The sequence below is a fragment of the Hypanus sabinus genome, unplaced genomic scaffold (assembly GCF_030144855.1).
Source record: "Hypanus sabinus isolate sHypSab1 unplaced genomic scaffold, sHypSab1.hap1 scaffold_541, whole genome shotgun sequence".
NCBI classification, from domain to species: Eukaryota; Metazoa; Chordata; class Chondrichthyes; order Myliobatiformes; family Dasyatidae; genus Hypanus; species Hypanus sabinus.
Window position 1 is genome coordinate 305,832 of NW_026781402.1, and position 20,482 is coordinate 326,313.

Below are 20,482 nucleotides of genomic sequence, written 5' to 3' on the forward strand. Positions count from 1 at the left end.
GCTGAGGTGGGCAGCACGGTCTCTGAACGCGAAAAGCTTTCGCCGTTTAATATCACTCACTGTACAGACTCCCCATTGCTCTCTTGTCTAGCGAGCGACCCCACCTATTGCCCTAGACAAATTGGTTCGCTGACCTTCCGGCAAAATCACCCCCGCCAATTGGCACTGAGCCGGTGTAATTGCCCGACATCAACCAATCTCGTCAAATGGCGTGCAATCTACCCAGCTCCCATTCGTGTATGCACATGTCAATCAAATGTGTTATCCAATTGCGAAAAGGTTTTCAGCCAAGAATTGTTCCCTCCCACAGACTCTGACTGCTTCTGCCTCCACAACTGATCAAAACTCAGAACAATGTCCCATTCTATAACATTCATATTCATATGCTGGGGGCGCTGTCATTGCGTCGAAATAAAGGCGGGCGAAAGAAGTTCATTTCCTCTCACCTGGGGAGACGGTAGAGAATTTGGTGGCGGACATCGACCGACTTTTGTCCGGCAGCTGCGGTATGGGGTTGTGGGGAGGTTTGAGAAAATGTCTGGGCCAGCCTGATCTTACTGAATGCCGGGCCTGGCTGAAGATGACTAGAGACTCGCCCTTCTTTCTGTTGTCTGTCTGTTTAAAGAAAAGGAATAAACAGGCCTTTCTTGGTTCTGCATGCTCCCCCGTGGAGATATTAGTTCGCAATCTATGTCATCAGTTCGCCTGAGGAATTATTTCCAAGTCTGAAACTGGCACAAGATTTATATCTATCTTTTGTTAATGATGCAGAATTGTACAATTTATGTTTTGCGTACTGTCTGCCTTTTCGAGCCTGCAAAGATGCTGCAAGTGTTTCATTGAACCTGTCCCACACTGTCCCTGTGCACACGGCAATAAACCCGACTGGACCTGACAATACTCACTGAGATGTTAGCAGTGATGACCCCGTGCAGATGAGACAAGGTTATGTAGGCAAACCGAGCGAGTAGGACCAGAATCCAATATGGGAAATGTGTGGTCACCCTCTTCTACAGAGAGACAGCGTCTCTGAATGGATTGAGGTACAGTGAGGAGTGAAGAAGATCAAATCTACATTGTATCCATTGAAAATTATTGTCTGTAAGACCTCGCAAAGTTATTTCCAACTTTATTGAGACTGCAACTGCGATATTTTTTTTTTCAAATTCATGTTCTCCTTGTTCATACAGAACAAATAACAAATAACTGCAGTAACAGTGGACAGCAGGTCAGGCAGCATTTGTGGACGGAAAGAGATAGTACAAACAAAGTACACTGCAGATGCTGTGGTCAAATCAACGTACAAACAAGCTGGATGAACTCAGCAGGTCGGGCAGCATCCGTTGAAATGAGTAGACAATGTTCTTTGGTGAGGTCATCTTCCTGGCGTAAGTAAGAGGAGGTGTCAGAGAGCTGCCGTTTGGCCACAGTGAGGTAGAAGTCCGTCCGCCAGACTACTACGTCACCACCTTTGTCTGCAGGTTTGATGGTGAGGTTAGGATTAGTGCGGAGAGAGTGGAGGGCATTGCGTTCAGATGGAGTGAAGTTGGAACAGGAGAGAGGAGTGATGAAGTTGAGACAGTTGATGTCTCGACGACAGTTGTCGCTTTTCAACGGATGCTACCCGACATGTTGAGTTCATCCAGCTTGTTTGCACGTGTTGAAGAGATAGTACACATTTCACATCCACACACTGACGCTGAACTGAACGTGGAGAGCAGATGACCAGTATGGCGAATTAAGAAAGGGGCAAGAGTTGAGCGGGTGAAAGTGAGGATGTGTGGTAGTCAGCTCGATATGGGAGACTTTGGTATGACACCACTCACCATATGCAGATTTTTCAGAGCGAAAAGAGCAGTAAGTCCTTCTCGGAGATTAAGAGTCTACAGATGGTTGGAGAATGGAGAAGGAAGTGGTAAATGAGATGCAGTGCAGGGAGATATATGGTCAGACACTTTGATATAAGAAATGAAGGAGCAGACATTCTAAAAGGAGAGAACATGCTCACAAGAAGACTGAGGAGCTAAAAACCTCGGGAGTCCCTGCACAGCCCTCCCATTGTGACGTACACACCTGCACCATAATGTTCCAAAGGTTAATTTGCAGGTTGAGTCTGTGGTGAGGAAGGAAAGTGCGATGCTCGCATTCATTTCAAGAGGACTAGAATATAAAGCAAAGATGCGATTGAGAGACTTTATAAAGAACTGGAGAGGTCTCGCCTGGAGTATTGTGAGCAGTTTCAGTTCCCTTACCTGAGAAAGTATGGCTGAAACTGGAGAGGGATGAAAGGAGATTCAGAGGAATGATGCTGGGATTGAATGGCTGGTGATATGAAGAGCGTTTGATGGCGCCGGGCCCGCATTCACTGGAATTCAGTAGATTGTGCGGCACCTCATTGGAAGCTGTCGAATGGTGAAAGGCCTTCATAGGACGGATGTTGAGAGGATATTTCCTGTGGTGGGAGAATCTAAGACCAACGGACGTAGCCTCGAGATAGAGGAGTATCCTTTTAGAGCAGAGATGAGGAGTGAGTTGTTCAGTCAGCGAGTGGCGAATCTGTCGGATTCGTTGCCACAGGCCCCTGTGGAGTCCGAGTCTCTTTGTATATTTGTCAGAGATCGATAGATTCCTGATTAATCAGGGCATTAAATGATACCAGTAGAAAGCAGGAGCTGAAAGGGAATGTCGATGCAAACCCAATGGGCCAAACGGCCTAATTCTGCTCCTATATTTTGTGGTCTTATGTTGCTGAAATATGTTAAGCATAGACAGGAATGGGGCGTCTCTGGCAGTAAGTTAATACACAGGATGTTTTAAAACAAGCACATTTCATTAGGCAATATCCTTATTCCCTGACCGGGAATCGAACCCGGGCCGCGGCGGTGAGAGCACCGAATCCTAACCACTAGACCACCAAGGAATCTGATGGTGCTTTGCCTACTGCAATAGACAAGTACCAAATCAGCAAAATATAAAACAAAGCTTATTGGTAAATAATAATAATGAATAAATGTGATAAATATTGACGTGAATATACTGCTCAGCACTTTGCAGATCGCTTGTTCATCCACTGCTTCTGGTTAAAGACCACTCTGGACTCTGATTGAATCGGTGGGAAACACTCGTTCTCCAGTGTCTTTATAAAGATTGTGATATTCAGATTCTCTTATGAGCTCTGGGTCATTTTATTTTCCTGTCTCTCCCCGATTCGGGTGACGTTGTTGCCGATACATCTGGTGTCTTGTTCCTCACCCTCCGCCTGGGTGGATGTAGGAGAAAGAAAACCAGACATTCAGAATTCCCGAAATATGGTCTGGGGGTGGAATTGTAGGCTTTCCTGATCGTGCCCTAACAGTGGTCGAGAGTGCGGGAGCCCCTGGTACTGAGGATGACGTGCTGGTGACAAATAAGCCTAGATTTTTTAAATAAGCCTGATAGAAACCCCGCAATGATTTGAAAGTCCTCAGGGTAGGCAGTTCCTTGTTTGCTGCCCGCGGCACTCATTACGTGGTATGCTTGCTTAACATCTGCTCTGGCGGTATGTGAAGTGCCGTCCGGATCAATGAGGAGAACCTCTCGGTAAGCAGCACCGACAGAACTCAATCATTGGGTGTTGTGATTGGGCGAACAAGGGTGCGGTAAGACCCCTACATACGGAGAGCATGAAGAATTTATCATGAAACAACACCCCCGTTCCACCCCACACCTCTTCACCTCCCACCCCCAGCACCATACTACCTTCTTATCTTCTCCGAACGGTGGACTGAGAATCCTTCCGGCAGTTCCACCGAACTGAGCCATGTCTCCATGAAGCAGAGAATACAGCAGCCCCTCATCTCCCTTCGAAACTGCAATGTTGTGCTTATGTAATGTATCTTGTTTTCAAGCCATTGGCCTTTGGCTAAGAAGATGCCGGGTAAACGATGCTACATAGCCCGTCGATTTAGTCTGGCTTGAGGTCGTCCGAACCGACCTCTTTTCCGGCAATGGTAATGGCTGACCTTCGCTGATCGCTGAAAGGTGCCGCACCTGCATTCCCGAGAGTCAAGTCCATCTGGTCCTTCAGCAGCTCGTTAAACTGCTGAGTAATTTAGACAGATCAACAGTACGTTTCTTAAAGGGAAATTAGGGGCTTCAGTTTGCAGCGACAGTGGTTCAGAAGAAATACGTCTTGACTTTTTGCGAGCTGTCTGGTGGGAATAATTCACCAAGTGGAAGGAGTCTAGGATCAGACGGCACTGCGTCAGAATACAGGGGCTCTCCTTTGGAAGAAAGATGAGGATAAAATTGTGGTGAATCAGAGTGGTGAATCATTGCTATGGTCGGCTGTAAAGGCGGAGCAATTCTGTTTTTGTAAAACAACAGTTATTAGGTTTCTGAAAAGTCAGGGCGTCTGAGGTCACGGGCAGATGGCGGAGAAATGGAGGTTGAAGGGAGCAGCAAAGGAATCAGGACCATCCCCCAACGTTTCAGCAGAAAGCATCAGCGCCCACTAGCCGCCAAATAATCAATAGCAACGTCCCCAAAGACAGCTGTGCTCAATGGTGGAGAGCTTCACCGGACATGTACTGGGCCGAAACCACCACCGTCTGTAGGAACTTACGTTCAATGACATCAATGTTTCCATACCACCTTACCATTCGGCGTCAGTCGATACACACTATATCACTTCTACAGAAATGTGTCAAGGTTTCAAATGTCCTGCCGATCTCCGCAAACTCCTATGAAAAAAGAGGCGCCGCCGTCCTTCCTTCGCATTTGCACTTGTGATGGGTCCAGGGCAAAACCTCTGAATTAGAAACACCCGGGGATTTAAAGTTGCTCACCCTCACTGATCCTCCGATGAGGACTGGCTCGTGGACCTCTGGTTTCTTCTCCCTTTGCTTTGCTTGCATTGAGTGGGACGTTCACGGGCGGGGTGGAAGCTGGAGGCGAAGTGGTTGACGTTGTCGAGCTCAGTGTGAATGCAGGAAGCGGCAGCAATACATTGGTCGACGTAGCGCTGGGAGCGCTGGGGTGCGTTACCGGGGAGGGTCTGGTACATTGGTTTGGTAGATTGATTTACTTAGGCAACGTAAAGGGAGACGCATCCGGGACACATGCTGGTGTCCATGGCGACCCATTGAATTGGGAGTAAGTGGAAGAAGGCGGAGGAGAAACTGTTTCGCTGAGGACTGGATTTCCATGGAGAAAATGAGACGGTCAGGGCCGGGGAATTGAAAGTCAGCGAGTTGATCGAGCGCACGGGAAGGGTTGCGAATGCGGGTGGGAAGACACTGAATTACGGGGCATAAGCTGGACTGGAGCTACGAGAACACAGGATCAGCGAGGTAGGAACAGGTAGAGACAGTGGGCTTACCCGGACAATCAGGTTTGTGAATAGAGTAGGAGGTAGGAGCGAGCAGTTCAGGGCAACGGAACCATGAGTTCTCCACAGTGAATGGAGGTCCTCCAGAGTTGATGATGTCAGTGGTAATGCCGGATACAGTTCGTCCGGAGTCGGGCTTTTTCAAGGTGTAGGCGTGAGGATGAGTCCGTGTGTTACCGACTGGTCTCAGCAAGGTAGAGGACAGTCCGTCACTCGACAACAGCAGCACTTTGTCTGCGGGATTGATGGTAAGTTTGGGACCGGTGCTGAGAGATTGGAGGGCAGAGCATTCAGAGGGGGTAAGGTTCGAGGAGAAGTGAGGATTCCTGATGTTGAGGCGGTTGATGTCTAGTCGGGAATTAGTGATGAAGGTATCCCAGAGCAGGCAGAGAAACAGCGCGTTGTGTCCAAGAAGAGGAGCAGGGTTGAAAACAGGAGCATGTCCCGTCAGTGCTGCGTGGTGAATTCTTGCCGATGAGGTGTGCTCGGAGCCGGAGCTGAATGTGAAATAAACTTCACCTTCCCAGCAGCAGCTCCTCCTGAACGTCTGAGAAGGTCCAGCCAGTTGTTTATGAAAGTGTCTGCAGAAATACTGCACAGAGTAGACACATAATATTATATGTTGTGTACAACGAAGACGAGGCATTACTTATCCCCGAGGGTGGAGAACTCCGATTAATCCCCAGGCGGAATTGAGACAACCATGTTGCAAGTAGTGAGAGACAGAATGGAACCGAATCCGCCAGTTTGTCAAAAAGACCGTGGCAGGACTCGAACCTGCAATCTTCTGATGACTTCCACCAGTCAAGCACCGAAGGCAGACGCCTTATCCATTAGGCCACACGGCCGGATTCTGCGAGAAAGGCCAAGAGGGAAAATGGGGAAATGCTGAATGCAGCAAGGAGTTTCCACCTGTAAAATGATTTCCTGACCGAGCTATAAGTACTCGCCTGCAGTGATTTCATCCCAGGTGAGCATTCGACCATTGTTGTGTCAATATCTTTCCATGCACTCCTGCTTTGGGCTGGTCAATATTCCATTTCTGTCACACAGAAAGGAATGGTCACAGGCACACGTCACTGTCTTTTGCAGCAGTTATATTCTGGGATTGGAATCAGTGACAAAGGTCCACCACATTCAATGCATTAATGACAGAGTAAACTCGACTTCTTATTAGCTACTTCAGCCGTTGGTTTGGTATTCCAGAACAGGGCGGCCATGTGTTTGTGTCGGTTCAGCGTTAGGGTGTTCGGATCTGCGGCTGCGCACGGCCGGGCGTGGCATTCAGCGCGTCTTAATGTGGTAGTCATCGGGTTATTGCATTTGCCCAATACACGGAAAATCGTCAATCTCCAACCAGATGGCAAATTCCTATAACATCTGTTTACTTGAATTCGAGCAATGTGATAGCAGAAGCTATTGAAATTTTGTTCAATTCAAAAATTTATCTCATTTTACAACTCAAAACATTCACAGTTTCTCCGAGTTACAGAGCACGGAATCGATACTTATGCCACAGCAGCTCCATCGCGTCTTAATGAAATAAAATACCTATTTCCATGTTTCCTTTGGTTGGCACAAATCTCTCTAAATTGCCCTGATCCACGTACATGAATTTCTGATAAGAACGGCGAGCAAAGCAAATCGGCAGAGAATCTGAATAGAAACGTGTAGACCTTAAGCAGAAGATTTAAATGCTGTGAATAAATTCAGAAGTTCGGAACACAAGAGAGAGAGAAGAGCAGACGAGGTGGCCGAGAGGTTAAGGCGATGGACTGCTAATCCATTGTGCTCTGCACGCGTGGGTTCGAATCCCACCCTCGTCGCGACATGTTTATCGGGGGGACCTCCTCTGAAACTGTCACTTTAAAACATCCTAGCCTCCAAATTTAGTCACAGGGACGCCGGACGGTTTGTTATGCGAATCATGAAAAGCAATGTTCGTCATTAATTTCTCACCAAATTTGACCGCAATACCACAAGATACAGGAACAGGGTTAGGCTATCCGGCTCACCGATCTCCGCCATTCCATCACGGCTGAGGCCGCACCTTGAGTATTGTGAACAGTTTTGGGTCCCTCATCTTATAAAATATGCGCTAGCATTGGAAAGAGTCCAGAGGACGTTCACAAGGATGATTGATGTCTCTGGGTCTGTACTCGCTGGAATTCAGATGGATGAGAGGGGGATCTCATTGAAACTATTCCAATGTTGAAAGGACTACACAGAATAGATGTGGACAGGGCGATTCCCATGGTGGGAGAGTCTAGGACAAGATGGAACAGCGTCAGGATAGAGGAGCACCCTTTCAAAACCGAGATGGAGAGAGATCTTTTAGCCAAAGACTAGTGAATTTGTGGGATTTATTGCCACATCCAGATGTGGAGGCCAGGTCGTTGGGTGTACTTAAGGCAGGATTGATAGGTTTTTAATTGGACATGACACCAAAGGTTACGGGGAGAGGGCTGGGAACTGGAGTTCTTGAGGAGAGAAATAAAAAGATCAGCCATGATTGAAAGGCGGAGCAGACTTGATGAGCCAGATGGCCAAATTCTGCTCCTCTGTCTTATGGTCTTATGGTCATATATATCATTCCTCTAATCTCCATTCCCGTGTCTTGTCATCGACACAGTTGACCCCCTTACTACCTGTCCACCTCTTCAACCGCCGCTTTAAATGTACCCAATTCCTTGCCCTTCACTGCTTTCTGTGGCAATAAATTCCACAATCCATAACTGTCTGGATACAGAAATTGCTTCTAGTCCCTTTTCTAAAGTGATGTCCTTATTGGAGGTTGTGCCCGCTGGCCATCGACTCTAGCACTACATTACAATCCTCTCCATGTCCATTCCAACTCAGCCTGACAATAGTCGATAGATTTCAATGAGATCTCCGTGTCATTCTTCCACATTCCAGCGACCAAGGCCCAGGGTGCTAAAATATTCCTCATATATAACTCTTCTCTTCCAGGCATCAGTCTCCTGACCGACCACTGGACGCTGGCGGCACAACCGTTTTAGATAAGGGACGCAAACCGTTCACCATATTCCAAGTTCGGTCTCACCAAGACCTAATAAAGGCTCAGCATTACATATTTGTTTTTATTTTCTATTTCTCTCGAAGTAAACGCTGACATTGCATTTACCTTCCTCACTACCGCGTCAAACTGGCAATGAAACTTTAGAGAGTCCGCACTGGGTCTCCGAACTCATGTCACATCTCTTCTTTGCTGATTTGTCCCGATCCGAGAATAGTCTTCGCCTTGATTACTTCGAGCTCAGTGCATTTCCATAAAATTCCCTGCAGTATAGTCCATCTGCCTCTTCATTGCCCGTCTCGTCATCTGCCCAAGGTCTTACGCACACTTTCTGCCTTCCCAAGACCAGCGATATTTGGATTTCCCTCAGATATTGCCGCAAAACCACCAATTTCATCATCCCGATTACTGACGTATACTGTGAAAAGATGCAGCCCTAATACCGAACAGGAACCGGTAGCCAAGTCCTCTTTATTCTCACTGTTTGCCTCCACCCAGTCAGCCATTCGTCTATCTATGGCTGTACCTCTGCTGTATTATGAGGGGCGTTTATCTTTTGTTTATCAGACGTAAGCGCTGCGCTTTGTCAACGAGTACTGAATTTCCAGTAAGCAAAATTTAGTGTCTCTCCATTGTTTATTCTGCCTGTTATTTCCTCAATGAATTCCAGAGAGAGAGAGAGAGAGAGAGAGAGATAGAGACAGAGAGAGAGAGAGAGAGAGAGAGAGAGAGAGAGAGAGAGAGAGAGAGACAGAGAGAGAGAGAGAGAGAGAGAGAGAGAGAGACAGAGAGAGAGAGAGAGAGAGAGAGAGAGAGAGAGAGAGAGAGAGAGAGAGAGAGAGAGAGAGAGAGAGATACATTGTGTACATCGGTGGCTTTGTAAGTTCTTTAAAGTGCAGCGTACATTTATAATCAGTGTAAATATATGTTCCGAAATGCTACAATGAGATGTAGTTTGCTCAGTAGGGGATCGGACGTGCGGTCGGAGAGAAACAGAGAACAGAGGGAGAAGCAAAGAAGCAAATTGTCACGGAGCCTTGGGATATGAAAGAACAAAGAGGGAGCAGTCAGGAGATGGAGAGATTGTTGAGAAAGAAAACAAAACACACGACTCCGCTGTGTGCTCCGATGATGATTCCTCATGCTGCAACACACCAATCTAAATTTGTATACTGGCGAGGTTGAAGACATTAGCGGGGAAGTTTCCGGAGTAATCGAGGGGTTCGGGAGTGAAATCGGAAGCAAAACACCGTGAACACACTAAATAGGAAAATGAGAAACAGCGAGGAGGATGGGGAAAAGGGAGCTGATCCACTCTGACTGGACCAGCCCGGAGTAAAACACCGTGAACATCACTAAACAGGAAAATGAGAAACAGCGAGGAGGATGGGGAAAAGGGAGCTGATCCATTCTGACTGGACCAGCCCGGAGTAAAACACCGTGAACATCACTAAATAGGAAAATGAGAAACAGCGAGGAGGATGGAGAAAAGGAAGCTGATCCACTCTGATTGGACCAGCCCGGAGTAAAACACCGTGAACATAATCAGATAGAAGAATGACACCGAACGGAGAGAATGAAAATAAAATAAAGAAAGAACGGGCGGGACACGAGTGACCCGTCACCGACAGTTCCCTTGTTCTGCAGAGCGTCCATCCGGGTGAACAGCTGAACGGATCCTTACATATTACATATCTGATGACGGGCACATTTCATCTCTGCAGGGTAGACAGCGAGTGAACTATATCACCACTAAACGCATGCGCATTTCTGAGAGCTCAGTTGTTAACCGTGATTCCACATATCAGCAGGTGGATAGATTATGGAGGAAACATGGTGTTTGACTTGATTCTACTGCAGAAACCAACTGGTCGCTCTATGGTTTAACGAATGTAGATAAACGTTTCAGCGGGTGTTTCACCGCGTTCATCAGACCGCACGGAATATTGTGATCGGTCTGGGACCCCTCATTAAGAAAGGCGGTGCTGGTATTGGGAAGGGTCCAGAGGAGGTTCACGGGAATGATTCCGGGAATGCACGGCTGAGCGGATGAGGAGAGTTTCACTGCGTTCATCTGACCGCACGGAGTATTGTGATCGGTCTGGGACCCCTCATTAAGAAAGGCGGTGCTGGTATTGGGAAGGGTCCAGAGGAGGTTCACGGGAATGATTCCGGGAATGCACGGCTGAGCGGATGAGGAGAGTTTCACTGCGTTCATCAGACCACACGGAGTATTGTGATCGGTCTGGGACACATCAGTAAAAAAGGTAGTGCTGGTATTGGGAAGCGTCCAGGGAGGTTCACGGGAATGATTCCGGGAATGCACGGCTGAGCGTAGGAGGAGAGTTTGAAGGTTCCGAACCTGTACTCGCCTGAGTTCAGAACATGGAGGGTGGATTTATGGAAATCTATCGAATACCCAAAGGACTCGATGGAGTAACTGTGGAAACAGGACCAGCGGGCACAGCGTCAGTACAGAAAGTCGACCATTTAGAGCACAGACGAGAAGGAATTCGCTCAGCCAGATGATGTTGAACCTGTGTAATTCATTGCCATCGACGGCTGTAGACGCCAAAACACTGAGCATACTAAAGCGTGGATTGGTTGGTTCCTGGTTAGTCTAGATGCCACGTCACGGGGAGAAGGCGGGAGAATGGGGTTGAGTAGTTACAAATGAGCCATGATAGAATGGGAGAGAAGACTCGGTCGGCCGATTGGACTACTCCTGCTCCTGTATTTAGTTGCCTAATCACACTGGGAAAGATGGGGGATCGAGCTGGAATATGAAGATGGAGGTGATAAAAGATAGAAGGCGATACATAAAGCTAATAAGTTGGGATAGGGGCGGGATGAAAGAAAAAAATCGTGTCCCCATTATTCTCCACAGCAGCGCTGAGGTGTCTATAAAAACACAGAGTTCTGTTTATTGAACTGAAGTGTCTTTTTTGAACGTCCAAATTCCGGCTTTGATGGCTCTAACATGTTGGCATAGCATTCAGTTTGTGTTTGGGTCTGCTGACCTCTTCAGTCCTGGCGGTGTCTCTCCAGGACGTCACAGACACGCGGTCAGTATGCCGAGTGGAGAGTTTGTGCCGATCCCATCGGAACTGATTCACGTCCTTCTCCGTCTGCAGATCTGCCTCGATTTGATTCCCTGCTGCTTACAGACTCACATTCACAAATCTTTCAAACGCACCTTGTCAGTTGTTTGGCAGCGGCTATCTGCTTATGTGTAGCAGTTGGGGGAAAATAGTTTACTTCTCTTCCACCCTCTCCTGTAACAGCCAGAAATGAAAAAAAGATCTTGAGATAGGATATGGTAACATATACGGACTTTGATGATAGACTCACTTTGAACCGGTGATTTCTAACGTATCCTGAGATTGGAATAACATAGGGATTCGTGTTTTAATTGGAGATCGTTTAATAACTTGTCTTAATTTGATTTTGCACAAACGCACAACTGAGTAGTTCATCCCATGATTGTACACTTCGGCTCTTGATGGACAATTCACAATTTAATATGCAGAATAGGGGTTGGGTATTTAGTAAATGTAATATTGTGCTCGGATATTCAGGCACAGTCCGTGGTCGATGTTTATGGGGTATTATTATTGACGAGTTTAAATATGAAAGTCACTGCTGTGCCCGAGTTGGGACAGGAAATGTAACGGCATTGTTAGTTTTTTGAGGGAAGTTCTGAATGACCAATGGGATGATCTGTGCGGATATTCATGGACCTGATACAAACATTTCTAACACGATTGCCGATATTGAGGGAGAAACCTTGTCCGTGTGGTCAGTGACCGGTCTGAATACACAGTGACAATACCAGAGCGTCAGTGATGCGCCACCAGCAGTCGTGATCGTTCTGTTTACTACATGTTGAAGTGATAGGTCAGATCACTCGCTTTTCTCCTCTGATTCAGGGAATCAAGCGATAACCTGTTCAAGCTATCCTTATAGCTCTGTCCTCAACACCCCGCAACAGTCTCGTAAAATCTCTATGAACTCATTCAATCTTATTGATATCGTTCCTTCAGAAAGGTGACCAGATCTGCATACAATACTCCAAATTCGGCCTCAAAAACGTCATGAAACTTCAACATAACATTTCATCACCGATACCCAATACCTTAACTTATGAAGGTCAATGTACCAAATACCCTCTTTACTGCCCTGTCGAACTTTGATGCCGCTTTCGAGAGATTATGGATCTCCATTCCCAGATCCCTCTGTTCCACCGCACTCATCGCTGCCCCAACATTCAACGTGTGAATCCTCCTAACGCAACAACTCGCAGTTCCCTGAATGAAATTACATCGACCACTTCTCAGCCCATTTTACCGGCTGGTCCAATGACTCTGAATGACTTTGATAGATTTGGGGGAGTCAGGTAAGTTTGGAACACACGCCAATGGCATTAGGTCTGCGCTATGTCTGAAGGAACGCGCAGTTCCAGAGTTTTCAGTCTCTCGATCCCTATAGATAAAACACCAAAGTATGTGCACTGTATTTCCCCCGCGTTTCTTTCACATTGGAATCCGGCGACACGTCTGTCCCCGCCTTTCCCCTCGACCAAACTGAGGCTTTATAAAGAACTACAGCAATTGCACCCCACAATGCGGACTAACATTCGCATTTCCACCAAACTAGCATCGACTTTTCAAGCTCCGGTTAACACTGAGATTGCAAGATGTTTCCGGAATCCTTGGTCTCGGTCAGCGATACCCGGGACACGATCTCCAGTCTCGAACTGCGAACTGGGGGAACTGGACCGCTGAACAGGAGAGGTTTCGGGAACACAGAATCGCACGCTGGAGCGGGGCAGTGCATCCGCACCAGGTGGACGGTGGGACTTGCAAGACAGAACTGTGGGACACAAGGGCGGCGCTATGTACACTGACAAACGTAGGTCGTTCCACTCGGGAAGAGAGGGGAATATACACTGGTGAATACAGAAAATAAAACGATTCAAAGGGTCGTCAGTTGAGCTGGAGTGAGGAATCATGCGCGATAGTAAAGCGAGTGACGAATGAGACGGACACCTATTTACACGGGACCCCTTTGGTGCAGAGTTTGCCTGCAATGAGTGGTGAATTAGTAGAACCAGGCAGGGAAACATCATTACTTCATGATATCCTACCAGCAATGAGAGCCAGGGGATCTTTTATCGCGTCCTTCAGTTGCTCCCTGAACTTGGTCTGGGTGACGGCGTAAAGAGCCGTGTTTGTGCAGCAGCTCAGAAGCTGCAGCATCGATCCCATTTCTCGCAGAGAATCAGGAGGAAGATTCGCCGCAGAGACACCAGACAGTCGGTTCCACAAAGAATACACAGTGAACGGTCCCCACAGCAGGACGAAATTACCAGAGATGATCATCAGTAAAACGAGGGATTTCCTGCGGCTCTCCATCTCCGGGTCCCCGGCACCCTGTCCCTTGTCAGCACACCGGAGTCTCCTGCGCCCTCTGCTGGTGACTAAAACATGCCGGACGGTTAATGCATTCGTCAGGAGAACCAGCAGGAATGGGATTACAGGGGTGAGAAGGTAATGAAATAAGTCAATTGGCATTGATACAGAAAAAGACAAATAATTCACGGTTTCCATACAAATAAAAGGAGCAATTATCCATGTATAATGCCCTGACAGCCGAAAATACCAGTAAATGTTCTTTAAACAGCTGATCACAGTCACTGTCCCAGAATCACAGCCGCAGTTTTCCCGGTGCAATATTTTGTTTTCAGCTCCTGGCAACAAATGGCCACAAACCGGTCAAAGGTGAAAGTGACGGTGAACCAGACCGAACAATCGGTGGCGGCGTAAAGCAGGACGGCATGGATTTTACACACTGGTGTATCTATAGCCCAGAGGATAAGTTTCATTGGCGCGTAAGTATACGGAATCTTGCTCAATATCAGGTCCAGGACAAGGACCATAAGATCCGCCGCTGCCATGGCAACCAGGTAGCGAGTGACAACTCTGGAGAGTCCGCACTTTCCTCTGGACAGGATTAAAATCGTCACCAGGTTCACTGCGAGGAGGAGAAAAATAATATTCAAGTGACACACATCAGGAAGTGATTTCTGTTAAGAATCTGTCCGATTTGTGGCTAGTGTGTAGATTTGTGGCTGGCGCTTAGTCGACAGGGCAGTTGGCTGCGAGAATATTGCGGATTCGGATTATATTTCCAAATATTTGTGTTTGGAAAATTAATTTGCATTGTAAACACAAGGTCTGGAAGCAACTTGATTCGGCAGCTGATGTTCTTGAGGGAGATGAAGCGACAGAAAAGAAGCAACGTTTCAGAGGCAAAATATCAAAGGTCATGACATGATGTGTGCAACGTTTGGACAGAGTTTACCGGTTACATCACCGACCTGCGCAGTGCCGGGAGTCACAGGGAACAGCATTGCTACAGAATTTGAATCTATCAAAATGTCTTATCCGCAGTGTGCGACAGCAGTAATGATTTCAAATGGGCGGTAAACATTAGAAAACAGTTTAATTGTGTTGCATATTTGAGCTTTGGAGAGAGACTTACCGGGAAGAGCAATGATAGCGAGGACGGGAAAGAAAATCATTTGAATTGTTATTAAGGCATACGTAATTCGAAGATCTAAGCTCATCCATTCGTAATTAGCAAAGATAAACTGAGCAGCCCAGAAGGCATTCTTCGGAATTTCTGTCACACTCCACGCTGCTGTTCCCGGACTCTGATCCATTCCGGAACCAGCAAACCTTCCTTCTGCAGCGTGCTCTCTCTGTCCTGCTGTGTGGATCGGCGAATCACTGTGAGTGCCGGAGCGGCTGTTCACTGAGAGCTCAGTAATTCAGATGCTTATTAATAGGAGAGGGAAACTCCCTTGTGACGCTGAAACCCTCCGTGGAAATGACGATATCGGCATTTAATGAAATGACACATGCAGTTAACCCTTTTTGCGTAGCAGCTGAGTAGCAGGTGTGGGGAGATGTTGTCAAATAATATCGATGTATGAAGTTCTATATGTTCACAATTTATTTATAAAATATTCAGTAGATTTCGCAAAAAAACGGAGTAAAATTCGAAGATGTTAGAATAAAACATGCAGATTCTCTCATTAAGCATTTAAAGAAAAGTGGTATATGTTTCAAAAACAAACTTTTGAACATTGTGATTGAAAAGCATTGTGGCATGAGTATTTGGCTTAAGGAGAGAGAGAGAGTGAGAGCGAGAGAGGGAGAGAAGCGAGAGAGACGGGAGATGAGACAGCGAGAGACTGAAGGAGAGAAGGGAGAGTAAGAGAGACAGTCAGAGAGAAACTAACAGAGAGAGGGAGAGAGAGGGGATAGACTGAAAGAGAGACTGTCAGAGAGAGAGAGAGAGAGATAGAGGGAGGGAGAGAAGGAGAGAGGGTGACTGAGAGAGGGAGAGAGAGAGAGAGAGAGAGAGTGACAGAGAAAGGGAGGGGAGAGCGGGGAGAGTGAGAGAGAGAGACGGACAGACAGATAGAGAGAGAGGGTGCATTATTATTCTTTGCCCTCTTGTCTTTCTGTTCCTATTCAAGTGTTTCATGGCCAATTTTCACATCATCATGATACAGTAGAATTGTCCATGAAACATGCGGGGGAGAGTTTCTAAATTACAAAACCTTTTGCATTGGGACAGTTCCACTCTTTTGACCTCAGGAGTCCGCGACTAGTGGCACAAAGTGACCTCTTTCTTGGTTCCAGTGAAGAACGGTGAGTTCATCTGTGCCTTGACATGTCCTTCGCTCTCTCCGGAACGCTGCAGTACCGAATGCAAACAGATATTCTCATGATCAAAATGACGTTTATTATCACCGGCATGTGCCGCAATATTTGTTATTTTAGCAGCAGCAGGTCAATGCAATACATAAGTAGAAAAAGCAAAAGTAGAAAAATAAGTAACTAAATACATTGGGTGTATAGTGAATTTTAAAAATCGTGCAAAACAGAAATAATATATGATAGAAATGTGAGATAGTAAGCACGGGTTCAATGTCCATTTAGGAATCGGATGGCAGAGCGGGAGAACCTGTTCCTGAATCGCTGAGTGTGTGCCGACGGGCTCTTGCACCTCCCCTCTGATGGTAGCAATGAGAAAAGGGCATGCCCTGGCTGATAGGGGTCCTGAATAAAGGACGCTGACACCGGTCCAGGATGGTGTCCTGGGAACTTTACAGGCTTGTATCCAAGATGGAGCTGCCTAAATTTACGACCCTCACAGCTTCTTTCGATCCTGTGCAGAAGCACCGCACCTCCCCCCCCCCACCAACAACCCTCCATACCAGACAGTGACACCGCTTGTCAGAATGCTCTCCGTCTAAAGAAGTTTTTGAGATTATTTTGTTCACATACCAAATGTCTTCAAACTAAAAATGAAGTATAGACGCTGTCGTGCCTTCTTTATAGCTGTTGGGACCAGGTTAGGTCCTCAGATAAACAGACACCCAGGAACTTGAAACTCTCTCCACTTCTAATCCCTCTGTGAGGATCGGCATCTGATCCTCTGTCTCGCCGTTCCTGAAGTCCACAATCAGCTCTTTCGTCTTACTGACGTTGAGTGCCAGGTTGTTACTGAGACACCACTCCACTAGTTGGTATATCTCGTTCCCGTGCGCCCTCTCGTCTCCATCTCATATTCGACCAACAATGCTTGTATCATCAGTAAATTTATAGGTGGTAGATGAGCCACGTCTAACCACACAGTCATGGTTTTACCGAGTGTACATCAGTGGGCTAAGCGCACAGCTCTGAGGTGCACCAAAGTTGATCGTCAGCGTGGAGGAGATATTTTCACGAATCCGCATAGATTTTCGACTTTCTAGTCGAGGATCCAATTGCAGACGGAGGCACAGAGGGCCAGGTTCTGTAACTTCTGAATCAGGATTGCGGAATGATGCTGTGAATGCTGAGCTACTGTCTCCAAACAGCATCTTGCACAGGTGTTTGTGTTGTCCAGGTGGTCTAAAGCCGTATGAAGAGCCATTAGGAATGCTTATGATGTTGACCTGTTGTGGCGATAGGCAAATTGCAGTGGGTCTAGGTGTTTGCTGAGGCAGGACTTCACTCTAGTCATGAACACCCTCTCAAAGCATTTCATCACTGTGCATGTGAGTGCTACCGGGCGATGGTCATTAAGGCAGCTCACATTAATCTTCTCAGGCACTGGTATAATTGTAGCTGCATTTGAAGCAGTAGGAAATTCCACCCGTAGCAGTGAGACGTTGAAAATGTCCTTGAATACCTCCACCATTTGGTTGACAGGTTTTCAGAGCCTGACCAGGAATTCTGTCGAACCTTTCACCTTGTGAGTGTTCCCTCACTTTAAAGACAGCCTGATATCCGCCTCTGAGACGAAGATCACAGAGTCACCGCGTCCAGCAGGGATCTTCACAGCTGTCGTTACATTCGCGCAGAGAAAGTGTTTGGTATATCTGGTCGTGAAGCATCACTGCCATTCATGCCATTGGTTTTCGCATTGTAGGAAGTAATGTTTTGCGGACCGTGCCGGAGTTGTCGTACATCCGATGTTGCCTCCAACCTCGTTGGAAATTGTCACTTCGCCGTCCCCAAATCATATCTGTTTTATTGGTGCAGACCCAGGTCGCCAAATGTAAATGCCACAAATCTAGACTTCAGCAGACAACGTACCAACTGGTTCAGCCACGGCCTTTGGGTTGGGATTGTACAGTAATTCTTTGTAGGCGCACACTCATCCACACAGTTTTAATGAAGTCCGTAACAACTACATCATACTCATCCAGATCCGAAGATGAATCCCTGAATACAGCCCAGTCTACAGATTCAAGGCAGTTCTGTAGTCGCTCCTGTCCTTCCCTTATCCAAACCGCCTTGGTCCTCACTCCTCTTGCTGTAGTCTTCGGTCTCTGCCTATACTTGGGGGTAGAGGTACAGCCAGTTGATCAGACTTCCCGAAGTGAGGGCGTGGAATAGGACAGTAGGCATTCTTGGCGGTGTTGTAGCAATGGTCCAGTGTGTTGTTTCCTCTAGTACTGCAAGTGATATGTTGATGGTAATTGCTTAGTGATGTTTTTAGACTGGCCTGGTTGACAATTCCCAAACCACTGGTGAATGCGTTAGGGGGCGCTGTTTCGTGCATGATGACCCCATTATTCCTTCCTTATGCCACCGAATGTACGGTTCACACCATTTGCGATGGAGGTTCGTTGCCTAAGGTAGAAGGAATCAATTTTAGAAAACCAACCATATTTATTTTTCAACATAGTTCCCTCCTATACGTACATGCATAGTCCATATGGTGGAACATATGGATCTCTTCGTTGTAGAAGTGGTCCACAGCAGGGTTGATTGATAGGTTCGTGGCCTAATGAAGAAGGAGATGAGTCATTCCCTTCAAACTTTCTGCATTATCACTCAAAGAGTTCAACTGCACGTGAATGTAACAGAGCGTCCTGGACCTGCAGGTGGGCCACAGCAGGTATTATTGATAAGTTCGTGGCCTAAGGTCGAAGGAGATGAGTTATACCGCTCTCGTTATATGCCCGTGCAGTTTTGAGAGAAAATGCAGAAAGTTTGAAGTGAATAGCTCATCTCCCTCTACCTTAGGCCACGAACTTAGCAATCACCCCATGCTGTGGACTATTTCTGGAAGTCCAAGACGCTGACTTATACAAAGAAGAGATCAATATGCTCCACGACCACTGGACTAAGTGTGCAAATGTAGGAGGGCACTATGTTGAAAATTAAATATGCTAAGTTTTCTAAAATTGACTCCTTTTACCTTAGGCCACGAACCTATCATTAACCCCTCATAGGTTAATGACTGAAACGTCTGTTCTCTCTTTAACAACCTGGAAACGAGTAGGATGATGGTCACTCGTCCCAAACGAGTTCCCCACTGAAACAGAAGCCGCTTGACCCGTCTCGTTCCCTCACAAGTGATGGAGTGCAACAGTCTGTCTTTCAGTATAAACTTCATTTCACTTTTCAAAGCGGTGCCGAAGGCACAAAGCACATTTGACCCAATCTTTATCGGTGGCACTTTGACAGTTTTGGGCAATATTTTGCAGGAATTCATTTGTTGTTGTTGTTGTTGTTGTTGTTGTTGTTGTTGTTGTTGCTGTTGTTGTTATTATTATCATAATCATCATCATAACTATTATTATCCGTCTACCTATCTCTGTATTCTCACCTCTACTTCCTGCTCACGACTGTGTGTCCTCGTGTGCTGTCCCAGGTATTATGGATTGCCCTACCCGCAATAACGTGTCTCTCGTCATGTTGTTGTAGGCCTCTGAATCTAAAACAGGACGCGGATTGTATTTATAGCAATGTATGGCACCTTTTATGAGTTTGGCTTTTAAAGCAACATGTTGGTGAATGATGTTTGCCACGTGATTGTGTCGGTGTAAGTAACCAGATGATAAGCTCTCGCACGGGAGACTGGTCACGAAGGTTCAGTCGCTCGGCATTCACGATGAGGTAGTAAATGGGATCAGACATCGGCTTTGTAGTGGAGCCAGAGAGTGGAAGGACATTGTCGCATCTCTGACTGGAGGCCTGTGACTCCTGCAGTGCCGCAGGGAGCAGTGCTGGGTACGTTTTTGTCTCTCGTCTCTATCAACCATCTGCATGATAATGTGGTTTACTGGAACTCTGCGGGTGACAGCCTGATTGGAGGTGTAGTGGACAGCGAGGAAGACTGTAATGACCTACAGCGGGATCCGCACCAGCTGGAGAAATGAGCTGAAAATGGCTGAAGGAATTTAACGCAGACAAATGCGAGAAGTTGCTCTTCGGTAGAACTGACCAGGGGAGGTTGAACCGTCGGGCACTGAGGAGTGCGGTAGAACAAAGGGAGCTGGGAATACAGGTCCATAACTTGTTGAAAGTGGCGTCACAGGTAGATAAGGTGGTAAAGAAAGCTTTGGGCACATTGGCCTCCATGTATCAAAGAGTTAAGTTCAGGAGATGGGATGTCTCGCTGAAGTAATATGATGAAGTAGTATTGAGGAAATTTACAAGGATGTTGCTGGGTCTGGAGTTTATGCTCTTCCATTGGTTAACAGTTTCTACTGTCGTGATACTTCC

The 20,482-nt window shown here is 46.8% G+C and overlaps 3 non-coding genes across 3 annotated transcripts; 1 reads left to right on the forward strand and 2 right to left on the reverse strand.

The window, feature by feature from the left end:
- Positions 1–2,848: 2,848 nt before the first annotated feature.
- Positions 2,849–2,920, reverse strand: trnae-cuc (transfer RNA glutamic acid (anticodon CUC)). The gene has a single exon. It is a non-coding gene; the product is annotated as a tRNA-Glu (tRNA).
- A 3,204-nt stretch (positions 2,921–6,124) lies between these two features.
- trnar-ucg (transfer RNA arginine (anticodon UCG)) lies at positions 6,125–6,216 on the reverse strand. Its single transcript is given in 2 exon segments — positions 6,125–6,160; positions 6,180–6,216. It is a non-coding gene; the product is annotated as a tRNA-Arg (tRNA).
- Positions 6,217–7,112: 896 nt separating this feature from the next.
- trnas-gcu (transfer RNA serine (anticodon GCU)) lies at positions 7,113–7,194 on the forward strand. Its single transcript has one exon. It is a non-coding gene; the product is annotated as a tRNA-Ser (tRNA).
- The last annotated feature ends 13,288 nt before the right edge of the window (positions 7,195–20,482 follow it).